Source organism: Schistocerca serialis, chromosome 1 (genome assembly GCF_023864345.2).
Source record: "Schistocerca serialis cubense isolate TAMUIC-IGC-003099 chromosome 1, iqSchSeri2.2, whole genome shotgun sequence".
NCBI classification, from domain to species: Eukaryota; Metazoa; Arthropoda; class Insecta; order Orthoptera; family Acrididae; genus Schistocerca; species Schistocerca serialis.
This window is the reverse complement of record NC_064638.1, coordinates 105,996,755-106,024,353: the sequence shown is the minus strand read 5'-3', so window position 1 is coordinate 106,024,353 and position 27,599 is coordinate 105,996,755.

Below are 27,599 nucleotides of genomic sequence, written 5' to 3'. Positions count from 1 at the left end.
TCTGTTATTATTTAAATCATATAATTTATCATTGTATTATTATGTTTTTGTTTGCCTCGCCCTGTTTTCTATTTTATGATATTCCAGACTGCTTTGTTTTTACTCTTTTCACTGCATATTATTTTGTCATTAGGAGTCCTTTTGCAGCAGTCAATATCTTCCTATAAATATTTTTGGAGCTGTGGTAAAAATTTAAGAAATCTGGCATTCATTTTCAAGAGTCTGTGATGATTTTCTGATGTCTAAAGTTAGCTATTTTTTTCATGACATTTTGCCACTGTAATGAATACTTCCGTAAAAGTCTTTTCAAAGTTTCGTTTGAATATTGTTGAGGATCTTGAGAAGTAGACAGTTGTATTGGTTTCTTTAAACATTTCATCTCAGTTATGGTTTCCTAAAAACTATTTCTGCCTGAACAGGCCATGCAGGACCAACAGTACTGACAAGCCGCCATGTCACCCTCAGCTCACAGGTGTCACTGGATGGGGATATGGAGGGGCATGTGGTCAGCACACAGCTCTCCTTGCCATATGACAGTTTACAAGACCAAATTTTCGTTTGCTATTTCTCTTGAAAAATCTTGCATTTTGGACTCTGATAGAAGTCTTTCATATGGCTGAAGTTTAGGGATAGTTTCCATTCCTGGATTTACCATTATCATCAAGTAGAAATTATCTGAGAGCCCAATTAAGCAACTTGTTTCATCTGTGAAATTTGTACTTTGGTTTATGTCACTACACCAAATTGTATTTATTTTTGTGGTTCGAACTTTATCAATTGAAGAACTGTTGTTAGTTTACTTAAAAAAAGTATCCAGACTACCATTACGTTATCCATATTCCCACAAAATAATTTTCTTGTTGGGGTCAAGCTTTGTTAATCCAATAAACGATATTTCAAAGCATTTGACTTCTCCACCTGTGCTTAGGTAATATCTTGATTTAAACTGTTTCTTTTTTGGCATAAATGCAAGATTATACACCATTTGAAGAAGTCCTACAGTAAGATTCTGTCCTTTCATATGATGATAATACTACATACTTGATTTCTGCATCTCTACACCAGTACTCTGTGACATAAATTAGTGTGGTTCCAAGACTGGGGCTCATTACTGGACATTATTTTTTATATATTGCAAGTTCTGCTGAAGGTTTCTTAACCTGTGAAAAATTCAATGTTAATTTTCTCAATGATGCTTTTTTGTGAGTCAGAATCTGCATTGGGAGTGAAGCCTATACAAGATTTTAAGCTGGTGGAGACACTATTTAGGATACCTACTTCTCCTGCCTATGACAACAGGTATTTCACTATTTCACCATTCTTGGCTTGTGAACCATCCACTATACTTTCACAAATCAATTGTATCAATCATCCCTTCTCAAATCTGCTTAGGTGTACTTAATGACAAGTGAAACTCTTCCCATCAGTAGTCCTGACTAGACTATCACAGTACATATAAAGTCAGTTGCCATGAGTGCCAGTTGCAGTCCTGCCTTCATTTGTCTCGTGGCTTTGTTAAGCTGACTCTCAGCTTTACTTATTTTCAATGCCTGCTTGCAGCTAGGGTGTCTATTTAATTATCATTTCATTTCTAGCAAAGCTGCATGGTCATCCACGGTAACGGTTCTTTCGGGAACAGATACTACCGTCATATATATAGTTACTTATTTTCTTTATTTCATCATTTTTGTCTCCCCATATCCAAATTTTTGCCATTTCTTGTAATAGAGCAGTGGGGTTGAATTTGTCCTATAATCAAGGTGAATGCAAACTTAGTTGGAAAAGAATCAAAATACAATTTTTGTGCTCATAAGAGTGCAAGAGAGGAGGGAGGAACAGTTGTGATCTAACCTTTCTCCTTACATTCACTGACTCTTGTGATGAACACAGGTAGAGAATAGGAAATCACAACTGGCAGGTGACCACACACCCATCTCACATATTTTACTATGTTAATTTATACTGAAGTGATAATAGTTGTGGGATAGTGATATGCATACACAGATGGTGGTAGTATATGTACATGAGGTTTAAAAGGCCAGTGCACATTTAGAGCTGTCATTTGTACTCAGATGATTCATGTAAAAATGTTGCCAATGAGATTATGACTGCACAGTGTGAATTAATAGACTTTGAACATGGAATGGTGTTAGATGGTAGATGCATGGGACACTCCATTTCAGAAATCACTATGGAATTCAACATTATAAGATCCACAACATGTCAAGTGTGTCAAAAATACCAGATTTCAAGCATTACCTCTCACCACTAACACAGCACTAGCTGACAGCCATTACTTAACAATCGAGAGCAGCAGCATTTGCGTAGAGCAGTCAGTGCTAATGGACAAGCAACACTATTTGAAATAACTGCAGAAATTGATGTGGGCCTTAAAATAAATGTATCTGTCATGACAGTGCAGTGAAATTTGGTGTTAATGGGCTAGATCAGCAGATGACCGACATGAGTGCCTTTGCTAACAGCATAACAATGCTTGCAGTGCCTCTGCTGAGCTTGTGACCGTACCAGTTGGACCCTAGATGACTCAAAAACTATGGTCTGGTCAGATGAGTCCTGATTTCAGTTGGTAAGAACTAATGGTAGAGTTTGAGTATGGCGCAGACCTCATGAAACCGTTGACCCAAGCTCCAACAAGGCACTGTACAAGCTGGCAGTGGATCCATAGTAGGTTATGTATACATGGAATGGACTAGATCATCTGGTTCAACTGAATTGATCATTGACTGGAAATGATTATTTTCAGCTACTTGAACACCATGTGCAGCCATTCATGGACTGCACATTCCCAAACAACAATGTGCCATGTCACATATTTATCGGACCTAATTGAGAGGTCCATATGTGCATAAAATCCTGCACCAGCAGTATGTTTGCAATTATGGACAGCTGCAGATGCAGCATGGCTCAACATTTCTGCTTGGGACATCCTATGACCTGTTGAGTCCATTCTACCTCGAGTTGCTGCACTACACTGGGCAAAACTAGCTCTGACATGACATTAGGAGGTATCCCATGACTTCTGTCACCTCAATGAGAATTTCATAAAGTGAATTTTATGAACTTGGAACCCAGTTCATTTAAATTCATCTATAACTTCAAAACTCAATGAACATTATTATACTGTAAGTACTTATATTATTTATTGGATTACTGTCTTGACACGCTATAAAATGGCCTCACACAATGGGGGTTAGTACTCAAAGGGCCAAAAATTGAGCAAGATAGAAGCAAATGTGCAAACTAGTGGGTCTTCCTCTAAAGTGTAACAAATTCCAAGAAGAAAAATAAATACTGCACATCTCATATTAAAACTTCACTGCAGATAAACTGTTAACAACACATATTACCTTTATTTTCTTTTTGTTGAGGGAGATCATAATTTTTGCTTTTCACATGGCACCAACTGACTTAAATCCACCAATGGGCTACACGGGTCTGCCAGGGTAACCAGCACCAAACATCTGACACTGTATACATTTATGATCAAGTTATTTAAAAAAAAAAAAAAAAAAAAAAAAAAAAAAAAAAAAAAAAAAAAAAAAAAAAAAAACAGACACATGTCCAGTTTGAACCTTTTCCAATGAAGCTGAAATTTCAGAACAGAAAAACAAATGAAATAATGGAATACAGACATCTCCATATCACAAATTTCACAAAACTGGAAAGATGTTAGTGGTTGTAAACACCAATAAAATAACTGAGACAAAGGAATTTCTTTTGCATTTACTAGAACACAAACCAAAATGAAAGAAAGTGATATGAGTATTGTATGATCTGCCTAAGCCGATGTAGCCCTGCAGACAGTAACCTCCTCAGTAGCATAATCTGGAGTGCTCCTAGTATACATACTCAGCTGTGAAAAAAAAAAAAAATTCTAAACTATGCAGGTATTGTGGGATAAAACAGAAAGCTATGTAATATACCTCTTCCAAGCTTACATGAAGCTCCATCAGTATTATCTGGAGTAGGCAGACCACCACATATTTTTTGTGTGTTCCATGGATTGGTACAACAATGAAATTGCCCTGGATGGCGAACATTTCAAGGTTATGAATATGGATATTTACATTTATATTCAGTTAAGCCTTTCAACTTAACAGATACTACAATATTAAAATAAAACAGTAAATGATTATTATATTCACTCTTCAATAGTGGCATATTTAGAACAGCTTAACAAGCAAGGTTATTCTCATATTATTGGGTAATCAGTTCAACAGTACAGTATACAATAAAAATTCGTGTGCCGCACACGCTACACAGTGTAGAAGGTTAGTAACCTGTTGATATCACTGCAAGTTCTCATTGACACACAAAAAAATTATTTCTCATATCCAGAAATTGTTTTAATTTCTGGTCCTGCAATTCATTGGCAAAAGTAACATTACTGATTTCAATTTGACTGCTTCCACATTTATTCCACTTCATTTACACTTGAGCAATGACCAGGCCTCACAATACCTTTTCATAAAACTACTGTTTTGTTGACTAGAATTCCATTAGTAATACTGATATGATCAGTTTGCTTTCCCTCAATACACTGACAACAGTAAACCAAACAAGTGACCAAATATAATGGGTATAAGAGGGTGGCAAAATAATTTGTAAATAGTCACAAAACAAGTTCATCACGTGCATGTCTCTGCACCATATTTCCCCATCTCTCCAATCAGCACTGACTGACTACCCAAATAAGTTCACACCAAAAGATATATAGACATATTCATACATATATAAGTAGCCCAATATCAAACCTGGACATCTGTCTTTCTGGTTGAAATTTAGTTATCAGTGGATTCCAATAGGGAATTTTCTGATCTTTTCATGAGCAAAGTCTGTTTGTTTCTGAAATGAATTTAAGTATGATAAATTAAATGTTGAAGTTCACTGTTCACTTCAAAACTGGACACCTACACAACAGCTTGGTTTCAAAATCAGACATTTCTTGAATAAATCAATGTCAACCAATGATAAGACCATATATGATCAAATGATCCTCAAAATCTGACATGGTAATTGCTCTTCCAAGATAACAAACATGCTAACCCATTCTTCAGGTTTAGAAGAATTTTTCCTGTATTACTACCAATAATTAACAGGTAATTGAGTGAAATGGAACAAAATGTTTCACCAGCCACAGAAGAAAAAGCCAGAAAGAGAATTTGGTAACCTTAAAAGTGGAAAAGGAACTTTGAAAAGAGATAAAGGTAAGGCTAGCTTGTAACCTACACTGTTCCATTTTTGTGTGTATTCTATATAATTATCAACTGTTGGGAAGAATTTTGTTGTCATAAACAATGTAAAGAGTATATGGGGAGAAATCTTATAAAAGTTTCATCTGGCTTTACACCAAGAATTTTTGAGATACAGGGCCTTGGAGAATAGTAGTACAGGCCATATTCTGACTGAGAGATGGGTAAATTGTTACTTATTACTGATTGCTTCAGCCATTCTGGTGATGATGTGGATTGAAGTGTTGACTAAAGGAGCACAGGGAATGGAGTGAGAGATTCATTGTTTAAAAATATGAACTGAAATACAAGAAAAATAAATATTAAAATGCAAAACTTGAACCAACAAAGCAAACATGATCCAAAACTCAGTGCTGTCAATATAACTTTATAATTAGTAATGTTAATGGAGAAATACAAATGATTACTGTTGTTTGTATATAGCTCTGTCTCGATTTTTGTATAATTTCTTCAACTATTACATGGACCTACTATCCTTAGAGACAACATACAATCGTTATGGTGGTTTCATTGTTTTGCATGTGAAGGTGTTCTGATAAAGGCATCCCAGAGTATCATACATGTAACCATAGAGTTGGTTAACATTGTTCATTACTAAAAATATCTGGCATCAAAGACTTCCGAGATTCATTTTACTCCATCCCTGAAAAGAGTAGGCAAGAAGCATTTATTGTCAAATATTGTCATGTTGAAATGCCTGACCTAGAGGAAGAAGAACCAAGGGCATAAAGGAAAATCGATCACTTTAAGTACATTACTGTCAACCAGTGCCCTAATAAATATACAGGTCTGTTGTGACACATTCACAGAGGTGTTGATGCCAATCACCAAGTACAGGATCATAGAGGTGCTCAGAAACTTGAAGGTAGATAACTCTCATCTGCGAGTAGAAACCTGAGGTGGAAATTATAAGCCGGCTGCTGTGGTCAAGCAGTTCTAGGCACTTTAGTCCGGAACTGTGCTGCTGCTACGGTCGCGGGTTCAAATCCTGTCTTGGGTGTGATGTCCTTAGGTTAGTTAGGTTTAAGTCATTCTAAGCCTTGGGGACTGATGACCTTAGATATTAAGTCCCATAGTGCTTAGAGCCATTTGAACCATTTTTGGAAATTATAAAGAGATCAAATCTGGCCCATTCGGAGGAGCAGTGAAGATCATTTACAGTCTGAATTCCTATGAATTGCAATATTCAAGACTAAAACATCCCGTGTTTATCTGTCAGCACATCCCAGCATCAGTAAACTAGTCAGGAAGTGCTAATTGACTCTAAAAGAAATGTCTTTAGTCCAGATTTCTTCCTCACCACCTCATTTCTTAACTTATCCATCTTGGTCTTCCAGATGGCTGCTCTAAGGAACTTCACTTCTGATGCCTGAAGTCTCAATGACTCTCTCTTTGTGAGGGTAGATGTTTCAGTACCATAAACTAGTACTAGTACTGGTATAAAGTAGACGCTGAATAGTTTTTTGCTATTTATGGAATCATGCCATCCCATAAAAGGGTTCTTACTTGTTGCTAGAACTAAAACCCTTTTGCATTTGAGATGTATTAAGTTATAACCCAATAAAGTAACATTTTTTCAGTTTTCATTCTGTATCTAATGCAGTGCACACGTAATATATCATATGTACAGGAATATGTAAAATTGTTATTTATGCAAAATCTGGTTTAAACTTATAACTCAGTTGCTTATACTGTTGTTCATGAGTACAATGATACCATTTGTTTTATTGGAAGCCTGAATAATTACAAGTGACATCTAATTAAAGTTACAACAGTTTCATACAATGGGAAAAACACTGAGAGCAAACAAGCAGTAGATGAGGTATTGGTACCACTCAATTGAAAGCAGATACTCCCAACTTTCCAATAACATATTTAAAATTCCCTAAATTTAGTTAACTTGTGGATTAATCAACATTAAAAATCAACATGTTTTGCTTTAATGACTGCAAGATTCTGAACTTCGACAACATAGTTTTATTGCTGTAATTTTTCTGAATCAGACAACACCTCTCTTGGATTAATTCAGTCAGTAATAAAGATTTTGAATAATTTAGAATTGTAAAATATTGATTCAAAGATAGATGCCAGCTCGTAACTAGAAAACACGTAACAGAAAACACGTAACAGTAATGTTCCATGAACTTTTGTGAATTGCTAAACAAACATATTTTCGTAAACCAAACAACAGTAAAGTCTTAGAGTTCTTACAAATTAGTAAGATCTAACCTAGCTAAATTTCAAAGCATTATGTAATTTCAGAATACACATCTTTTCTTACACTTTTCTTTAGTCACTTCTACCCCAAAGGCTGCAGCCTGCAGCCAGCTAGTAACTGGGTAACTTATCCATGTTGAGTTGAACTAGTTACTCACATATCCCTTTACATGTATAAATTCAAAATTGCAAAACCACAACTGGCAATCAATGACAGTATAGTGTGATTTTAATGGAGTGAACCACTTTTAAAATTCATTTTAAGCCCGGTCTACATCATTTGGCATTATCCTCAACAGCATCAGTCTCCAGTGCTGTTTTTCAGTACAGCAAGATATGAGACTTAGAGCTTCATCAAAACTAAGAGCATCATCTAACTACAGATAAGGGAATGTTGCATACTCTGTTTGTAATCTCCTGTTTATTTAGACTATCCCTGCAAACTCTACTTCTGAAGTATTGAAAACTACCCAAACACTCTAGCTGGTGTTCTCCCAGTTTCACCCTTGCACGATTGTCATCTTGGTTGAGTGCCATTACCACTGTCTTGGTCTCACTGATGTGGAGGTTGCAGTCACGGGAATGAGATTTCCACAAGCTGAGTTTTGTCCGAATAACTTGATCTGCTGTTCACCTTAGATCATGACACCACCAGATAAGGCAACGGCTATCAGTTCCCCAAAACTTTTCTTGGTGTCCTTTATTACATCATCCATAACAGTGATGAACAATAGCAAAGACAGTGCACTGCACTGCTGAACTCCACCCTCTGTCGGCAACAATGAAGATTGTCCATCTCTAGCTAGTACCATCCCTGTACAGGATCCAGATTTTTGTTACCAGTCCTTCAGGCACAACCCTTTTCTTTGGGCACTCCCACATCTTCTCCGTTCAAACATTGTCACATGCCTTTTTTACATCTAGAGACACAATTAGATTCTGGCCCTTTGCCTAATATTTTTCAATCAGCTTTTGAGAGTACTGTACTGAAAATTGAATCCACTGTTGCTCAGTTACTTCAGAAGCCGTACTGCTTCTCTTGAAGCTACAGTTCTATGATCATTTTCAGTCTCCATTCTATAACTTCCTCCAGCATTTTCAACCCATGTGACAGCAAGGTAACCCGTCTATAATCAGTAGGCCTCCATCTACTGCCTTTCTTAACCTTTTCTCCAGACTGTAGATATCTTGTTGTATTTCCATTGTACACTTGGTGTTCTGGACAGACAATGTAGGCATCGTACAACTGCTTCCATTATCATATCTGCATTCACTTCATTTGCACCTGGAGATTTTCCTCCAGGGAAGATTTTAAGGGTGTCCTTGTTTGTACTCACGTGTTGGAGGCCCCTCACTGCAGGTTTGAATATCTGTCTCTTTGTTACAATCTGCAAGTAATTCAGTCACTAGCTAGTCAAAATCGCCCTTCAGTATTCCCTGACGCCACTTTCTTTTCTAAAAAGATTTCCATTTTCATCTTGAAGTGTCATTACAACATTCACTAGCTTCCCCTTAGGTCTGATAACTATAGACAAAAGCTGATTATTGCCTCTACTATCCTCTTTAAATTTATGGGTTATCATGTGTCATGTATTGGTTTTCTCGTCTGCAACTGTTCTTTTAACTAACAATTCCTTATTTTGGTATGTTTGTTCCAGATTCTAGCTTCATTTTTAGTAAGTTTTGGTTTCATTTTTTCTTGACTCTTTCTTTCCAGATAGATTTCTTTCCCTTATTGCTGTTCTCACTCTTTCATTCCACCAAAGCATTTCATTCTCTCTTGGATTCACACTTGTCCCCTCACATACCGCTACTGCTTTCTTTACCAAGGTATCCCGTAGTGTAGCCCATTCAGCTTCTTCAGTTTTCAATTCATTTGATATAGAAGTTATTATCAAGTTCTGATGATTGCCTCTGTTATCCATTTTTTGGAGTTTCCATATCTTGTTTTTGGTATTTTCCTAGTCTGTGATTTTGGCCTATGGATGTTTTTAAGTCCTCTACTAACAGGTGATGCTCACTACCACTGGGTATCATCGTAGCATATGTAAAAAGTCTACTCCTTTCTTCATTTTTAATGACATAATCTATTACAGTCTTAGGCTCTCCCTCACAGCTGCATTGTGTTACCTAATGACTGTCTTTCTTCAAATGTGTTTTTTTATATCACCAAACTATTCCTCAAACAGAAACCTAGGAAACATTAATCTTGTACATTTCTTCCACCATGTCCATGAGGTACCATTGCACTCTCATATTTGCTCTATCTTTACCAATATGTGAATTCAGTTTTCCTGCAGTTATGATTATATCTTCACTAATTACCTTTTCCAAACCATCCAGAAACTGATTCTTATCATCCTGGCAACATCCAGTTTGAGGTGCATACTCCAGTACTGGAGTACCCAGTAGTTTCTCTTTCCCTAAATGGAATGTTGCTTTCAATATTCTCTCACTGATGTATTGAATGTCTGTTATTCCTTCCAGGTTGTTTGTCATGATGAAACCAACCCCACAACAAATCACATTAAATATTTCTTTGACTTCAGTGTATCTTACTTTGGGACTGTTTAGTCCATGAGAGGAGATGAAAGAATTAATTAAGACAAGTTCATGATTATGCTTCCCATATATACATTACTGAAAAATTACATAATGGATTACACATTTAAATCTTGTTCATTTTCTTAGTATAGTAATGGAGAGACAGATAAAGCTTTTCAAATTGAATATATTGAAAATGCACTTAAATTGAAGAATTGCAGTCTACTTTTACACACTTCTTACTGGTGATGAGTGCTCTACTAATAACATCAGAAACAGTCTAAGCATTCTATGTAATTCAAACTAATGCACAAAATGGACTTAATTGAAGAGATCAACAGCTATTCACTTTCTCTTAAATTCTGATGAAGATGAGATATGCTGAACTGGAGTAAACATTTTGGCAACCAAAAAACATGATTATTAACTTCTCCAGAAAGGATGTACAGCTGAAACTCATTTTCATTTCACCAAAGTTAAAAATCTTCCTTCTTGGATCTTTCTGAAATGATACAGTGGTAATTGTTTTCCCAGACTTTTTAGTGAGATTAGTGAACAGACCCTTAGATTTAACATAAGCTGCAGGTGAAGAATGAAGCCTGTATTCATCATTATTATACTAAAGCCAAAGGTTTAATATCTTTTGCATTTTATCCTATGGTCTCTTAGGAAAATTTATTCACTCTCATTATGGTGAGGTTGGCTGAACACTGAGCACTGTTAAATTAATTCCACCTTGCCACCAGTAGTCCCCAAGTTGAACTCAGTAGTCCCCAAGTTGAACTCAGTAATTTCAATATAATACTGAATGTCAACAGTGTGGCCACTTTTCTCATAGTGAACCAAAATTCTAATCACTTTCCAGGAGAGTATAGCTTTTCTATTTGCATTTTCTCTTTGAGAGACTCACTTCCTTTTATTTTCTGTGACCTTTCAAAATTTTAATTGTTTACACCCATGTTTATGCTGGTTCTATGATGTGACAACATTCATTCTTTCATTCATTCTCACTGGTCATACCAGGCTCGAGAGTCCATTACCGCAGCAACATATTTTCACCATCTGTCTCTATCCTGGGCTATTTCCTTCCATTCATTTTCAATACCTAGCCTCCTCAAATCAGCCTTCACATTTTCCTCCCATCTACGCCTTGGTCTCCCCACAGGACATTTTCCCTCTAAGTGCCGTACCAGTACTCTGCGTGCTGCCCTGCCCTCATCCATTCGAGCTACATGACCCACCCATTGCAGCCTACGTGATTTAATAATACTGATTATGTCAGAGCTTGAATAGAGTTCGTGAACCTCTTCATTGTGCAGTTTTCACCACTCTCTGCTAATGTCATCCCTTTTTGCTCTGAAAATTTTCCTCAAAATTTTGTTTTCAAATACTCGAAACAGCTTTTCATTTTGCACAGTGAGAGACCAAGTCTCACACCCATACAGCATAACTGGTAGGATAATAGTTTTGTATATTCTAATCATTAAATTCCTAGACAATATCCGTGATGAAAGTAATCTATTCAGTTAAAAGTAGCACGCATTTCCCACCCATTATCTCTTCTTCAGTTTGGATTCAATTTCATTTCTCGAAATGATGTCCACACCTAGATACTTAAATGTGTTCACTTTTTCAAACTGCATGTCTCCAACTCCTAACATTTCCTGATCTACTGCTGTTGGCATTCTAGTAGTAACCAGGTATTTAGTTTTGTCTTCACATATCCTTAGACTTACATCTTCACTAGCCTTGATTAATGCATTTGCATTTGCTGTTAGAGATTCCTTCCTATCACTAATGATTTTGAGATCATCTGCAAACCCTAATATCTTAATATTTCCATTTAGCTCCGCACCCTCTGAATTATCTGCTGTCATTCATACAATATATTCTAGGACTAAATTAAAAAGTAACGGAGACAGGGCATCTCCTTGCTTAAGTCCGTTCTTTATTACAAATTCTTCTGTCTCCAATTTCCCCATGCATATTCTACCTTTTGTGTTTTTCAAACTCGCTTCTATAAGTCTAACATACTTCTTTGGTATTCCAAGCTCCAAAAGAATTCTGTACAATTTTGATTGCAATACTGAATCATATGCTTTTGTAAAATCTATGAAAAGATTATGAACTGGTTTATTGTATTCCCATTTCTTTTCCAAAATTTGATGTAGGATGAATATTTAGTCTCTAGTTGATCTGTTCCTCCAAAAGCCAGCTTGGCAATCCCCCACAATTTCATCTGCATGTGGTGTAAGCCAGCTTAGCAGAATATTCAAGAAAATTTTGGAACATACTGCCAATAGTGATATCCCTCTATAATTACTACAATCCACTTTGTCACCCTTCTTAAAAACTGGGATCAGAATCGACTCCTGCCACTCTTCAGGTATCATCTCTGAGTTCCATACTTTAGTTATCACTTTGTGAACTACTTCCACCAATTTCTGTCCCCCATTTTTAACTAATTCTGCAGTTACACAATCTGATCCTGGTGCTTTATGGTTTTACAATTTATTGATTGCATCTCTTACTTCCTTTAACGCTGGCTCACATATCTGTGGTTCTGCTGTATGTATTTCATACGCCTGCTCATTTCCTGCTTCCTGGTGTACATTTAATAGGTGCTCAAAATACGCCCTCCAATTGCTTAATATAGCACTGGGGTCTGTCAGTATTCCCCCGGCATCCACTCAAAGTGCACTTGTCCTAGCCTTGAACCCCTTTGTATACTCATTTATGTCTAGATAAAGTTCCCTAATGTTTTTTATTTTACTGTTTGTTTCCATTTTTTTAATTTGATTGTTCAAATAATCCCTTTTCTTTGCCCATAGCCTACGACCAACTTCCCTTCTCACGTTCAAGAACTCCCCTCGTTTTCTGTCTCCCCTTCTATCCCAATCTAATCGTGCTTTTCTCCTTTCCTCTACCAATTTCTTGCATTCCTCATCAAACCACAGTTTACTCCTGTTCTTAATTGTACCTATTGTGACCTTTGCTGCCTCTTTGATATTATTCCTCACAGTGATCCACTGTTTATTTACATCCTTGTCTTGGTCTTTGTGTGTCCTGAGAGCATAAAACCTATTTGAAATTTCTATCATGTACCTTCTTCTAAAGTTTTCATCATTTAGCTTGTCAGTGTTGAAACTAACAAGTTCTGCATTGTGACACCTTGATGTTGCTGTAGATAGCCGTTGGTGAACTTTGGTGAATGATCAGAATTGCAGTCTGCTCCACTGAAAGTCCTAACATTTTCTATACTAGTGTGCCATCTCTGATCTACAAGAACATGATCAATTTGGTTTTGGGTGTGTCCATCTGGAGGGACCCAAGTTGCTTTATGAATGTCCTTCCTTTTGAAATATGTGCTCTCAACAATCATGTCTTTTGAAACAGCAAAATTAACCACCTTTGTGCCATTATCATTCGAAATGTTATGCAAACTTTCTTCCCCAACTTTAGGCTGGAATGCTTCCTCCTTCCCTATCTTCGCATTAAAATCACCTATGATTAATTTTGTATCGTACGACGAGAACTCATTCCACAGTTGATCTAGTTCTTCATAAAAGCCATCTTTAACAACCTCTTCAATGTCCTCAGTTGGTGCATGTACATTAATTACTACTAGTCTATTCCACCTGCCGGATAACACTATAACTGACAGTAGGTCACTAATGAACCTTATATCTCTGATTGCGTGAAGCACTTTTTTCTGTACTGTGAAACCTGTTCCGAAACTGTGAGCTTCCGCATGTCCATTGAAAAATGTATAGTTACCCCTCTTTATGCTACCCTCCCCCTGTCACCGAGTTTCTTGAATAGCTGTAATGTCTACATCGTATCTATCTAATTCGTCTAATAATGTCTGGAATGTTCCTGGCCTGTTCAAACTTTTAATGTTCCATGTTCCCAACTTGAAAATTCCTTTCGGCCTGAACCTCTTCGAAGTAGGTTCCGCCCGGAGATCCGAATGGGAACCTAGTTTACCTCTGGAATATTTTACTTCAAAGGGACCCATGCCCATTATTGTTGCTGATTCTTGATGAATAGATTTGATAGTAAAAGAAGAAGAAACAGGGATGGTTCATCACACCATTGCCTGCTCCCCACCAGCTGTCTGTGACTGCTTATTTTTTGTATTCGCAGCTAACCTTCATATCTGAAGGCAATATCCCCTATCCGTAACGAGGGGACATGCTGTGCCATGGTGGTAGGGGCCCACGAGACAGATGATGTGACAACACTGGAAAATATTCAACTCAAGAGGTGCTAAGACAGTATGTTGCAAGGTGCACTTAATGATAAGTATCTATCCAATTACTGTACTGAACAAACACTAGAACCATGAATCATTTAAGGCTGTTAACAAGGCAACAAAATTGCATGTACCATGGTTTACTTGTATATGTATAGATGTGAAGATAATACATACATCAAAAAAAGTTTTGCATCACCCCGGTTCCCAGAACTCCTGAAGATAGATGTTGACTATGGATATTGTATCACATACACAATCAGAGATGTCACTAAACCCATCCAAAGATGTAAACAACCTCTCATGAGCAGCACCTATTAGACAGAGGGGGTCCGACAGCCGATCAGTTCTAGTCATTCCAACAGCCAGGAGGTACATGTCTCTTGTTCTCTGTAGTTCAACCATGCCTAGATGGTCAATACCATGGTTCGATTGCATCTGCATTGTTACTTTGTGCCAGTAAGAGCTCTCAACAAGGGAAGTGTCCATGTCTCGGAGTGAACCAAAGCGATGTTCGTCAGACACGGAGGAAATACAGAGAGAGACAGGAACTGTCAATGACTGCCTCGCTCTGGCCACCCAAGGGCTAATACTTCATGACCACTACCTATGGATTATGGCTTGGAGGAATGCTGACAGCAATGCCACCATGTTGAATAATGCTTTCTGTGCAGGCACAGGACTTCATGTTACAACTCAAACTGCGCAATAGGCTGCATGATACACAACTTCACTCCCAATGTCCATGGCAAGGTCCATCTTTACAACCACAATACCATGCAGCACAGTACAGATGAGCCAACAACATGCCGAATAGACCGCTCAGGATTGGCATCACGTTCTCCTCACCAATAAGTGTCACATATGCCTTCAACCAAACAATCGTCAGAAACATGTTTGGAGACAACCCGATCAGGCTGAATGCATTAGACACACTGTCCAGTGAGTGCAGCAAGGTGAAGGTTACATGCTGTTTTGGGGTGGCATTATGTGGGGTCGACATATGCTGCTGGTGGTCATGGAAGGCACCATAAAAGCTGTACGATATGTGAATGCCATCCTCTGACCGATAGTGCAACTGTATTGGCAGCATATTGGTGAGGCATTGGTCTTCATGCATGACAATTTGTGCCCCCACAATGCACATCTTGTGAATGACTTCCTGGAGGATAATGACACCGCTTCACTAGAGTGGCCAGCATGTTCCACAGACATGAACCCTATCGAACATGCCTGGAATGGACTGAAAGGGGCTGTTTATGGACAACGTGACCCACTAACCACTCTGAGGAATCTACACCAAATCACCATTAAGGAGTGGGACAATCTGGACCAACAGTGCCTTGATGAAAGTGTGGATAGTATGCCACAACAAAAACATTCAAGCATCAATGCAAGAGGACATGCTACTGGTATGACGGTACAACATGCAATGTGTGGTTTTCATGAGCAATAAAAAGGTCAGGAATGATGTTTATATTGATCTCTATTTCCATTTTCTGTACAGGTTCTGGAAGTCTCAGAACTGAGGTGATGCAAAACATTTTTGTTGTATGTAGATTGCTTTAAACAAGCACCTGGAATATGACTGAATAACACTACATACTATTACTTCTGCTTGCTTTTGTGCAATTAATACTTTAGCAATTAAGTGAAAAGTAGATGTTGTTAATCAAACAATTATAGAGAGTCAATATTATGTTCAATCTGGTTCAAATTTTTCTTCAAACATATGCTCAACAATTTGGAATATTATGCTTTATTTGCTGACTCATGTTAGGGTGAAATATTTATCATATTCATTGTACTCTTTGTTGTAAGGAATTCAATAAACTGTTTTCCCCCCTAGATTTTTTTGCCACTGTTGACAATTGCTTCAGTTGCCATCTCTCTAATACAATTAACTACAACATTTGTGTCAGCTCCATAACATACAGACTGGCTAGTATTCGTGAAGTCTAAGATTGTTTACAAAGATAAGAAATAGGAGTAGATCCAAAGGGAACAATTTGTGACTCCAATCATGATTTGACGCAAAAGATTAACATAGAATTTCTTGCTTGTATTGCCTGAAATTTTCAGAACTTTCTACATTCCTTTTGTTAAAAATGAACCTAAACAAGAAATTGGTGCAAGGCTAAGTTATTAAATAACACAGATTTTATTTTAACTTTCATGATAATTTCTGTGCAGTTAAACATTGTTATGAGACCGACAGGTAGTTGTTAAAAATACACCACAAATGTACTGTGGTTATCAAGTATTGTATTAATACTCCAAAATGGACATGGTTTCATCTCTAACAACATACACCATATATGAATGATGAAGTATTTATTGTGGCCAGAGGGAGTGAAATGATGACAGACAATTGAGTATAGGATGAATGTATGGAAGGTTGGCAAGATTAAGAAATAAAATGCACAATATCAGTGGTGAACAGCACTGTAGAAGAACAGAAAATTTGCAACTGAAACAATAAAATGGATGTCAGTATTCAACTCAGCAGACTATAGATGCTGCAGAATGTCTGGGAGCATTTATGATTCCTTACATCCCATATCGCGAGAGAAGTTCACACTTAATGCTTGACGGACAGTATATGAAAGGTAACATCTTCAGAATAAATTTGACATGGTTTGGAATTTTGTAGTATTCTCTCTCTCTGTGTCTGTCTCAAAGCATGTGGGAGTTGTTTCCTGTGGCAAAGTTTGTATTTTATGTAGTGCTGTGTAATCAACACAACAAGAAAACACAATGACCCCACAATGCTACAAGCAGTCATTAAAACTGTGTACTGTTTAACAATGAGTCACTAGTTGACTTTTTCCTGTCATGGTAAAATAAAAATTATACCATCACAAAAAGTGACTAGTTGCAGTTATTTTGAAAAACTTTATTTATCATTAAGAAGGGAATTGATACACTTTGACAGATCTACTTTTTGTTCTGTAGGTCTATAATGAGGTGATTCTCAAAGACATGCTGCAAGGCTATTAAGATAGGGAATTTCCCAATCCGAGACTCATGGAACATGTACCATTCCGAAATGTATGAATGGAGTATGGGAAGAAAACCAATGTCTGAAACTGTATTCATTCCAGAAAATTATCTAGACACATTACAATGTAACAAAATGGTAGTAAGCTTGCCATTAAAAGTGTGTGTGTGTGCATGTGTTTGTGTGTGTGTGTTTGTGTGTGAATCCTCATTCTGAAGCAGAGGGAAAGATGGTGATAACAAGGAAAAACTGAAATGGAGGAATTTCACTCTACAACAAAGGAGACAACAAAGGAGATGGCAGAGGTTTTCTGAATGCTAGATGCTGCAATGAAGGTTTTTAGAGACAAAGAACCTGAGATAGAGAGGAATGTTCAAGTTATGCGTGGGTTGAAAATGTTCTAAAATCTCACAAATTGTTGCATTGTCAGTTGGTGAATAAAAATTAAGCCAACAATTTAAATTTCTCCCTCAAACAGTTTGGCACTGTCAACAATTTTTAAGTGTCCAGCTTAATAATAAATCTTATATCTTTTATGAAGCCACCACAAGCACAGCGTAACTAAAATCAATTGATGTAGTTTGTCAAGAAACCATTTAATTGGTGAAATTTCACACTGAGAACACTATTGGTAGTTTCATTATTAAGAGTGTTTTAGTCTAAATTCAACACAAAATGAATAATTGAAAGATATAACCTAATCCTAGATTTTTTCAAAGACTAGGAAAGAAAATTGTATTGCTGTCTCCACTTAATGCAGTTGTACTACTCAGTTCACAAGAATTGTGTCATAATGAAAATGCATATAAGAAAAATGAAACAACAGGATTTGTGTGCTTGGTTATTTCAATGAAATAATTATGAAATGTATATACATCAAAGGACATTGAGAAATAGCCAGATACAGGGACAGTAATTTTTATTGGAGTGAAAGAATTTAACCCATGTATGAGCTACGGTTGAGAGACAGTTCAGAGATAAACTTCAGAAGAATTCAGGTCACATTCAGCAGCAAACCCAACACTGTCAGTTGAAACCCAACTACAGCTACAGCAGAAAAAGACCTTTCACTAGCAGCAGAAGGCCCATCTTCACCAGTATTAGTTGCAGTGAGCCTTACAATAAAGCCAGAGAAAGACCCACAAGGTAGGCTACAAGAACTACGTAACACTCAAGGATTTTTGGCTCATGGATTTTTGGTACCAGTCTCAAAACAGCATTAGATATGAAATTTAAAAGTATAACTGTTACCAGCCTCTATTCTAGAGGTTTTCATATTGTAAACTACAATATATGGAATCTGAAAAACAAAACTTTAGAACTTGAAGTTGCAGTTAATGTTGCTAATTTTGACTGTATGAGTGTTATGGAACACTGGTGCAGGAATTCTGAATTAGGTGTTGTTAACAAAAATCATTATAATTTGGTTAGTGATTGCAGTATGGAGGTTACCAAAAGTGGATGAGTTTGTATTTTTATTAAATCCCATGTTGCATCCATGGAGGGAAATAGGATGAAATTATTTGGTCATGTTAAAAGAATGGGAAAAGAAAAACTACCAAGAAGAGCTCTGCAATGGACAGAATCTGGAAGAAAACTGTATTGAAGACCACGAACAAGTCTTGGTTGGAATATAAACAATTATGAAAAGTGTGGACTGCTACTCACTGTAGGCATGAAACATTTAGTTACAGACAGGCACAATGAAAAGACTGTAACATACAGAGCTTTCAGCCAAAGCCTTCTTTAGAAAAGAAAGGAAAATACATACTTCACAAAAGCAGACACACCTCATGCACACATGACTGCTATCTTCAGCCACTCTGATAAGATTGCAGTTGTTGTGTTGAACAAATGCAGCAGTCTGGAGCGAGGCAGGGAAGGGGGAAGGACAGCAAGGTATGCACGGAGGGAGGGGAGAGGAGGACTACTGTCTGGGGAAGCATGCAGCAACTAAAAGGCAGCATGAGAAGGCTGCCAGACTCTGAATTGGGAAGTGGGGGATGGGAGTTAATTTCTTCAGTAAATATGCACTTCCTTTTGGCATTTATGTGAAAAATTTGCAATATATCACATCAAGTAATGAAACCTATGACTAATAGTCTAAAACCACACTTCTGAATGCAACAGCCTGAGGTAATAGACAATGTACAAAGAAAGCAGAAGTGACGTACTGCTCACACTGTGCAAGCATTACACAGTACCAACCAAAGAACTTCAGAAATTGTGTCACATTCAATTTCGTTTAATCAATGAGTGTATTTTCTTTATTCTTTGGTATGATAATATTTGTTCTCCATTTGGTTGTGCTACATGTTACTTAAAAACAAGCTAAAATATAATGAATAATGGGTTAGTTGAGAACGGGATAATATATGTCCTATATGTATTTTTTCAGGACAGTGGTATATTTAAACTAAATAACTGATGAGCCCATAAAATAAGGAATGTCTGATTGTCCTAATATTGATCACCTAGTGAGGATATGGACAGATTTATCAATAAATTAGAGTCTCTGCTGGGCATTATGTTGACTGAAAAGCCACTGTGATTGTCTGGGGAATACATAAAGACTTAAGAGAAAATATATCAAAAGAAAATGGTACAGGGAAACAACTGAGAAATGATAACCCAATAAGAATTTCGGGTAGTAATAAAAATCTATATGGATAATTGTAAAAGGCAAAATGTGGAAGAGGCATCAAGAGTAGGAGATCATACCTGCAAAATAACATTAACAGGGACAAAAAAATGCCTGCCAAATCATATAAATAATTAAAGTTTTTCAGTAACAACTACAATTAATTGCCTTTTAGTGTTGGTTTAATTTTTATTGCAGCATGACCAATTTAAAGTCAGCTAGCAATCTTCATCAGTAGTACACACTTTTAAAGATTGATTGTAGCATTTTAAGGCTCATTATCTAGAGTTATTTGTATCCATGGATTTAATCCTGGTGCACAAATCACTATGAAAAACATAATTTGTGTTTTACAGTTATGTTGATTACACAGCACTACACACACTTTGCCTCAGGCAACAACTCCCATGTGCTTTTCTGATTACTTTATAACACTTCCCACATACTAAGACCTGCACATAGCATGAGGCTAGTTCCAATTAGTGAACATAAAACAGTAAAACTGATAAAAAGACTCCAATATAAATGTCAGCAGGTGTAGATGAAGTACCAACGTCACTTACAGTCTCAACCTCACAAGCTACAAAGCCATGGGTATGCATTGCTGTTTTGTCATTTACTGAGAGAATTTTCTCCCAGATATCAAAAATTTGGGAAGTGATACCTTTATTCAAGAGAGGTAACAAGCATAAAGGTTTAAACTATCAGCCCATGTCACTCTTCTCATCATGTTCTAAAGTATTTGAGAAATTAATGAAACAACAAAATTACCAAATACTTCAAAGACCACAAGCCACTGAAAAGGAATCAGCATGGCTTTTGGACAGGAAGAAGTACAGAAAGATCAACAAGGGATTACACACATGAATTATTATAAGTCTGAAACACAATAATAGTGTTGTAGAAGTTAATTTAGATGTTTATAAACCTTTCAATATTGTTAGTCATGAAATTCTTTTTGCTAAGCTGGAATCAATAGAAATTAAAGGGGTAGAAAATAACTGGCTCAAATTGTGTCTGCAAAATAGAACACTGGAAGCAGAATTTATGTTAGCTGATCCTAATAACAAAGTCAAATTATTATTTGCTGCAGGGAAAGTCAAAATATACAATGTAGACTTTCAAGGCCTTTATTAACTTCACTTAAGACTTCCAGGATGACAGGTCATGGTTGGTACGTAAAATTTCCCCTAACATTTTGTCTCTGGCTGCAGGAGATGAAATAGAAGAAAGTGTTACATACTGACCAAGCCCTGTCAGAATGGAAGATTTAAATGAAAGTCAAAATATGTGTACTGCAAGGTAATATGCTACATGTGGATGTCAAACATGGCAGATAAGATCGTGTCATTTGCAGATGACACTAGTGTAATAATGAGAGATGATGAGGAATCTGTGTTTACAGCAACTGCCTGTATTCAGAGTTCAATGCCCATAAGTCCAGTAGGCTGACCTTCAATGTTAAGAAAACAGATTACATTAAATTTAGAAATGTGAATCAAAGCTAAGATCTCTAGCTGGTACTGAGGGGGAGGGGTATGGGGAGGGGTAATGAGACAGAAAGAACGTGATGTAAAAAAAAAACTGTTATAAAAGTACATTGTTCAAGAATTAAATTGGGAAAAAAATCTTGTAACAAAACTCTCACAGAGATCAAATTTGGTATGTTTTACTCTAAGAATCATTTCAGAAGTTGGCTCCTCAGCGGCACAAATGGTGATAGGTTCGTTTGATTCATGGGAGACCATCAAAATGATGCTAAAAGAATTGAACTGGGGGATGCTGAAGACAGATGCTAACTATCCTGTGAAAACCTACTTAGAAAGTTTCTAAAACCACCTTTAAGTGATGAATCTACAAATATATTAAAGCCCTTTGTGTATCATTCCCATAGAGATTACACAGACTAAATTAGACTAATTACAACATGAACAGAGGAATTTAAGCAGTAATCTTTCCTGCAGTCCACATGTGAATGGCCTTTCTCCCATAAGGCCTAATAACTATTACAGTGGGACATATCCTCTGCCCTGCACTTCATGGTGCTCTGCAGCATGTAACTGTAGATGTAAAAGCTGCTCTAATGGCTCACTTTGGCTACTTCCAATACCTTCTAGCTTGTGGAAAAGTATTTTGGGATAGAATTTGTAGAGTATTAAACAAAAAAGGGCTATTTGACTCTGGGTAAATAGGACTCAAGGGCATGCAGCAAGCCCCTATTGCATGCACTTGATGTAACATTTCTATACATGCACAAGTATATGTTGATGATCACAGCTAAACTTGGAGACCTACAAATTAAAAGTGATTGCCATAGCTGAATCAGTCTTTTTTAAAAGGCCATAAGTTAAGAAACACAAATTTGTGGGAAACTGAAGAAAACTATTTTATTAACAAAGTATCTGAAAATATACAATTCTGAACATTGTAATTGTTAGTTTTAATGAAGACTGATTCCTTTTTACTACCCTTTCATAAAAGATTGGCTTAAGGACATGGAGAAACATAATAGAGGACTGATAATTAACAACATTACAACTTAATATTATGCTGTAAGTCATTAAGCATCACATACAAAGAAAAACAAATTTAATCAAAGTGAAAATATTGCAGAACATTAAAAAACATGCAATGCATTTCACTATTTCCCAAAGGATGCCTGGGTTTTCATTCCAGTCCCATGTGTTTGTTTGACATTGGTGTGATTTCCTTTCTGATCTCCTACATGCCAGCTGGCCATACAGAGCTGTAACTCCTGCAATGTTGGAACGTGTGGAGCTCACATTCAAGGAAATCAACAGATCACAATCAAACACTTTGCTGCTCAACTGGACATTCAACTTTTTGTCAAACGTCACAAACGATAAAACATGGGTCCATCATTATGAAATGGAAACAAAACAGCAATCCATGGAGTGGCACCAAATTACCTCTCCTCTGAAGAAAAAGTTCAAAGCCACACTCTTACCTGTAAAGTCAAGGTGACAGTCTTCTGGAATGCTGAAGGCATTATTCCTTTTGATGCCCTCCCTCGTGGTACAGTGATAAACTCTGAAGTTTACTGTGGTACCCTCAAAAATTTGAAGAAACAACTTCAGCATGTTCATCACCACAAAAATGCAAATGAACATCTTCTTATCCATGACAACACAAGTCCTCACACACCCAAGAGACAATCACAAAAATTGTTTAGACTGTTCTTCCTCATCCACCCTAAAGCCTGATTCTCTCACATTCTAACTTCTGCCTGTTTGACCCAATGAACGCTGCACGTCATGCAAAACAGTACATGGATGATGGGAAGGTTACTAATGCAGCAAGACACTGGCTCCAGTGTAGACCAGTAGAGTGTTACAATGTAGCCATACAGGCCCTCCCAGCAATGTGGTGTAAAGCTGTCTCATTGAATGGCGATTATATTGAAAAATAGGGTTTCATAGCAAAAAGAGTGGGAAATAATATGGTGTATTGAAATCATAAGTAAAACCTGCTTTCAGAAAAAAAGATATGTTGCATTACTTATTGAGCAGCACTCATATGATCCTGTGCAGCTGAGTGAACAATTTATCTATTCTTTAGGCTGCTACTCACATGTAGCTACTGAGATCCTTCATGATACTGAGTATAGCCTTCCTCAACACCTCAATTCCATATTCTCCATTTTGAGATCCTAAATAACACGAACAGCTATATAATGGAGCAATCAACCTCAATCTTAATAGTCCACAATACTGCTGCTTCTGAATTCCAACATTTTCTAGTAGAGGCATAGCATGATACTCTAACGCAATGCCAACATTCAAATATGAATTCCGAATGAGAAACTCACCGTGTAATTTTTCTGCTGAATGTAGATGGTCTTATTCCTATCTGCTTCATGTAGTTGGGCTGCAATGCTACTCATTCACATATCCAGGCATGTAGAACATTGCATTCCAGCTTCACAATTGTTTCATACTGTAATGGTACAGATTAGTTTAGAATCTGATCTAATATCTTTAATTAACAAGCCAGACTAAATATCGGAATTGTATAAACCTTTTGTGTTTACTATAACCATGGACATTTTCCAATTTTGATTGATTAGCAGTCTGCAAATATAATTATGTCAAACACAACGCCATCAAACAACAATTATTTTTCTTTTGCATAAAACTTCTTTGTAGAATATCCCAGAAGATATTGTAACAACTTGGCATTGATGTAAAAAATTTACAGAATAGTAACTAAATATTTGAGTGTACAAATTTGTTATTTTGTGCTAAATAATCAGAGAGAATATTAATAAGTAATTAAAATATAAATTAATTTTTTTCATATTGTTAACTAAATGTATTTATCTGATTTTAGATCTTAAAATCTATTTCCACTTAAATTCTATTTATATGAAATTTGTAACTGTATTCTCTAATGGCAAATCCTATATTCAAATGGTCAGAGACTTATGATTGTTAATTTTAATTCTAATTCTGCACTTGTGTAAAAAATGCTACATAAAATGCTGTTTGTTGATTATATTTATAGACAGTGATGGAATCTGGCAGTGTAGTAGTAGTTACTGTTTTGTTCAAATGTAAGGCAGGTAGTCTCTCTTCATTGTTTATGGATAACCTTAATCACAAAACTGTGTAAAACTATATTATTTTTAAGATACAAAGGAATTACAGAAATTAGCTGCAAGCAGGCATTGACTTAAATCAATGAGTAACGTTGAAAACTTACACGGAACTGTGATTCAAACCAAGTTCTCTGGCTTACTAGGCTGATCTGCTGACTATTGTGCCATCCGCACAGTGAACATCGAAACTGTGTGGACTACCCTAGCATGACTCCTGTGAGACCCAGATTCTCAATCTATCCACATACTACTAATTTAGTGCCCCTTGCCCATTATCCTCATTACTCTTGGCATTTCACCAATTCGTGTAAGATTCAAGCATGGAGTGCATCTTCACTGAAGAGATCATTGGCTGGCTCACCTTAATTTTGTGTGTGTGTGTGTGTGTGTGTGTGTGTGTGTGTGTTTGTGTGAGTGAGTGAGTGAGAGTGATTTTTTCCCAGTGAAAGTGGAAACAATGAATGAAGAATAATTTGGAACATTTGTTCAGTTATTAATACAGTTACAGACAATCAAGGCAAATGACTGAATTACTATTCCCATGGTTAAGCACATTTTTAAAACTTTCCTTAGTTTTGGGTGTGCCATTGGAACTTTTATCTCACTGAGATGTACACTAGCAACTGTTCCAAAAAAATTACCCATAGATTTTCAAAGTATATTTTTTGGTAGTGATTGCGATATCTGTTATTTTACAAATTTTCAAATGATGAATGTCACAGTACCATCTGCAGAATAAAAGCAGTGTTCTTGTATCACCAATTTCATTTTGGGCCTGAAATTTTTCTGAATAGATTTTTAAGGTTCCAGTTAGATTTCTGTACAGAAGTATCTTCATATGCCATAGATGGAGTGTAAATATATCAATGGAATTATGGTTTTGATGGTGTGGGACATCTTTATCTTTAGTAATGTTCCCAAGCATGGCACTGGCAAAATATTGTACCTCTTAAGAGATCAGTAGGTGAGAGAGGCACTTGCTTCATTAACTTCTACATAATAGGTATGTTTTTGTGAAAGGTATCCCAAAATGCACTGTAGTAAGTGATTACTGAATGTAAAAACACAATGTAGAGACATTTTAGTGTCCTATGTCACATACTTAATGACATAGTACAAACTACTGTGGCTGTTTAAAAACTTGTTTTTATATTGTCCAAAGACAGGGACATCAATTCAGTGCCCATTGCATAGCATTCCTTTCTATCAGTTGGATAAACAGAGAGGGAAGTATACCAGTTAAATACAAAAACCATATGAAATCACTGCCACAGTTCTGCTAGAGGGTTTTTCTCCAGTGGCATCATCTAGCTTTTTACAGTGTAGATTTGAAATCCTTAACAATAACTACAGGAAGATTCACAATCTTTGTAGACCTTTATACCAAATTTTGTCCTCTTTCATGGATTATATTGTATGTAGTGCAGCCTACCCCAGTATTTGATAAGACTCTCATTTACTGCAATATTTGCTTGTGAATAATAGGTTTCTCTGAAATTTGTGTCAATATGTTGACTGACAGGCATTATTTTGAAGAGTCTGTTATTAGGATCATGATTCTTAATATCAGTAAAGTGAAGGAATTTGGACAGAACAAGAAATCTTTTATAAGCCATGATGGATGAAAAGAATGGAGTGTAGATGGATTTTCCTATGAATCGACAGGGCTGAAGAGAAGTGTTTTCAACTCAGCACATTAGAATAAACAAAAAGAAATCCTTTCAGTCACTCTGCAGTAGTTTCAAACCATTTTCTCGTTTAGAATTTGGATTGATATTGTAAATCTTACTTGCACATTTGTTTCTATTTTTGTATAGTTCTGCAAATCATCTTGTGTGAATCTAGAAGCAGCATCATGAGGGCAAAGATCAAGTGGAAGCTACATAAGTACCTTGAAATAATACCTGTGTTTCTGTGAAATTGAAATTTTAGTGATCTGTCTAAATGTTTGCCCCATTTCCACCTGTCCTCTTCATTTCTCTTTAACTGCTATGTACTTGACTTGAGTGCTGTGTTGCACCGGCCAGGGTGGCCGAGCGGTTCTAGGCGCTACGGTCTGGAACAGCGCTACTGCTACAGTTGCAGGTTCAAATCCTGCCTTGGGCATGGATGTATGTGATGTCCTTAGGTTAGTCAGGTTTGCGTAGTCCTAAGTTCTAGGGGACTGATGACCTCAGAAGTTAAGTCCCATAGTGCTCAGAGCCATTTGAACCATTTGAGTGCTGTGTCATCCATACCACCACCATCTGCACTGTCAGATTCTGTCAGTTCAGCACTTTCATTAATACTCTCATTACTAAATTCATCTTCAGAAATAGAATTAGAACTATAATTTTGTGAAGATTCACTTCCCTTTTTATTGAAAATATCACTAATTTCCTTATCTGTCAGGCAGCACTATGGAAACTTTTGCTTGTGTGATGACATTTTGATTCTGACTTTCACACAGTCGAAATGGATGGAACTCCTCAAATTTATTTCTATCTTACAACTGAGATTGTCAAGAGAATCAAATCATACAAGATCAGCATGAAAGACTGATCTTTCCTCCTCCCATTGATATATAACACTTCATGCCATCTTTTAACGGAATTGAAGATCTATTACAAATAGCTTACAGTTACACTACAAGGCTCTCACTCATGAAGGTAGAGAATGACTTTGACAGGTGGCATGGCTTGCAGCTGTGAAAATAAGCCAATGCATTAAAGTGCCACAGCAGGTTCTCCATCACACATTTGAAGGTGACATAACTTTGAACTCATAGATGCAATCAGCCTTCTCAGCTGGATTTGGCAGTAGCTGACATATCCATTGTTGAGAAATATTTTGCCCCTTTCAAACTGTCCAGGGTGTCATGAATGCACAACAATGGATAGATATCTTGCTTCATAATTTTGTTCTGTCATTGTTAGCGCAGAAATATTATCTGCCATCCTGTTTTCTTCACAAGGTTCACTCGATATGACCAAGGCCTCTCTGAAGGTTCAGTTATGTCATCTTGCAACATCTTCTCCATTTCCTCCTGGGTTCTCCATTTCAGCCAGCAG